Source organism: Peromyscus eremicus, unplaced genomic scaffold (genome assembly GCF_949786415.1).
Source record: "Peromyscus eremicus unplaced genomic scaffold, PerEre_H2_v1 PerEre#2#chrX_unloc_2, whole genome shotgun sequence".
NCBI classification, from domain to species: domain Eukaryota; kingdom Metazoa; phylum Chordata; class Mammalia; order Rodentia; family Cricetidae; genus Peromyscus; species Peromyscus eremicus.
The window spans coordinates 115,296-117,801 of record NW_026734289.1 but is presented as its reverse complement, the minus strand read 5'-3'; the positions used below and the strand labels follow the sequence as shown (position 1 = coordinate 117,801).

General features: G+C 33.3%; 1 long non-coding RNA gene across 1 annotated transcript; it reads right to left on the bottom strand.

Annotated features, from left to right (window-relative positions):
* Positions 1–564: 564 nt before the first annotated feature.
* LOC131901101 (uncharacterized) lies at positions 565–2,161 on the bottom strand. Its single transcript, XR_009376360.1, has 3 exons — positions 1,817–2,161; positions 1,563–1,623; positions 565–763 (listed from the first exon to the last, which is right to left on the bottom strand). It is a non-coding gene; the product is annotated as an uncharacterized LOC131901101 (long non-coding RNA).
* Between the last annotated feature and the right edge of the window lie 345 nt (positions 2,162–2,506).

Sequence of the window (2,506 nt, the reverse complement as noted above, 5' to 3'; positions counted from 1 at the left end):
TTTATGCCTTTGAAGGTGACTGTGAAGGGCAAAGGCCTTACCACACTGATTGCAAACATATGGTTTCTCTCCAGTATGTGTTATTTTATGTGTATTAAGATGGTTATGACTTGCAAAGGCTTTACCACACTGATTACATTCATAGGGTTTCTCTCCAGTATGTGTTCTTTTATGCCTCTGAAGATGACTATGATATGCAAAGGCTTTACCACATTCTTTACATTCATAAGGTTTCTCTCCAGTATGTGTTCTTGTATGCCTTTGAAGATAACTGAATTGTGCAAAGGCTTTACCACATAAATTGCATTGACAGGGTTTCTCTCCAGAATGTGTTTTTGTATGCCTTTGAAGATACCTGAATTGTGCAAAGGCTTTACCACATAAATTACATTGATAGGGTTTTTCTCCAGAATGGGTTCTTGTATGCTTTTGAAGACTACTGAATTGTGTAAAGGCTTTACTACATGGATTACATTCACAGGGTTTCTCTCCAAAATGAGTTTTTTTATGCATTTGAAGACTACTTTGACAAGAAAAGCCTTTACCACCATGATTTCCTTCATAGGGTTTCTCTCCAGTATGCTTTCTTTTATGTTCTTGAAGATAGTTTTGAAATTCAAAAGCTTTACCACATTGATTATATTCATAGGGTTTCTCTCCAGTATGTTCTTTTTCATACATTTGAAGAGTACTGGGATATGAAAGATCTTTAACACATTGAGTGTATATAGTATGTTTCTTTCCAGTTTGATTTTGTTCATGACTGCAAAAATTATGGGATATGTAAAAACATTATCACATCTAATACACTGTTTAATCTTTATATCTGTATGAATTAATTTTACAATTTGGTTCAGTTGTAAAGAAGAACGAGATATTAAGGTTTTATCATTGTTCACACTCATCTTATTCCACTTTATTAAGAGTTGGTTTGCATCTGGGAAGATACTTGTGTTGGTAAGATCCTTTAATACATGAGTCACATATACAGAATATTTTTATATATGAGGTAATTCATATATTTGAAGAAAACTGGAAAGTGACAGAGCTTCAACATCTGCATTGCATTAATAAATTTTCCTATACTGTGGTATAGTCATTAAGGTTTCTTCACAATAACTGACAGTAGACTCTTGACTCTAACTGCTCCCTCTCTTAGCAGCACAGTCACAACAAGTTTACAAACTACATTACCATTACTATTCACTATTTGCTTATTAAAAAGCTTTAAAATATAATTATCACCTCTTCACTATGTGTAATTTTATAATATGAGTAGTATGAAATGAATTAATTGCCAGTTCTATAGCATATTTCCCATGGTGCTATGATTCAAATCGAGATATCTGCTAAGGCATTGTTCCCTTGTCTTTTTTTTTAAGAATGCCTTGTAAATTTATTTCAATAACATAAAGTAGAGATATATGGTTTTCTGAAAATTTAATAATCATTGCTATACTTTAATCTGTGCTTATTTACACTGTTGCTTTTGGTTAAAACTTCCAGGATACATTTTAATTTCTTGAGAGGCACATTTGTATCAACTTGCACAAGAAAATTACCTTTCATCTCCTCTAGAACTTTGAAGATGCTCTTCAGTATTATGGTCTTCCCAATTGTATCCTAAGACAAAGTACCAGAAAATAGGTTATTTTCTTTAAAACTGTCCAAAATTTATGTTACTATCTTCAATGAAACTTAGAATATTACTGATTTATTCACCTAATATTCTTTCTCAATTAAATTACACAGAAGTATCCAAATCCTAAGAACAGTTGTCCTCTCATTTTAATATGTGAAGAAAAATCTATCTTACCTATAATAGTGAGGTTCCTGTAGGTTTCCAGCATCACATCTTTGTAGAGATTCTTCTGGGAAGGATCCAGTAAAGTCCACTCTTCCCAAGTGAAGTCGACATGCACATCATCATAGGTCACTGCATTCTAAAATATCCCATACACGTGTACAAGAGAAACCATAATACTTACAACATTGTAAATGTATACTTCTTTGAGAGTATAGTCATATAATTCTGATGCTCCCCACACTTACTTCATGACATACAAATTATATGTAATCAACAAGTCCCTTTTGAAGGAAGCTGAATAGGAGGATCACTTCTGTCATTTCTGTACCCTTTGAATGGGATATCACCTTGCAAGAGAAATGCTCATTAACAAATATATAGAGAAAAGTAAACAGATCAACAGTACAGAGTACACACAATAGAAATTGTATCAACAATTACTAAATATAAAGAAAAATAAGATGGACAATCTGGGTGTATTGGCTCATGCCTTTAACAGCAGGACTCAGAAGACAGAGGCAGGTATATCTGTGTCTGAGTTAAATCCCAGCCTAGTCTATGCAATCAGGTCTAGGAAAGCCTGTAGTACATGTTAAGACCCTGTCTCCCAAGCAAAAGTCAGCAGAACAAGAAAGAAAGAACTAAGAAGTTTTTACTGACGTTCCTACAAAGAGTCATGCATTTACTTTAGTTCTGTAT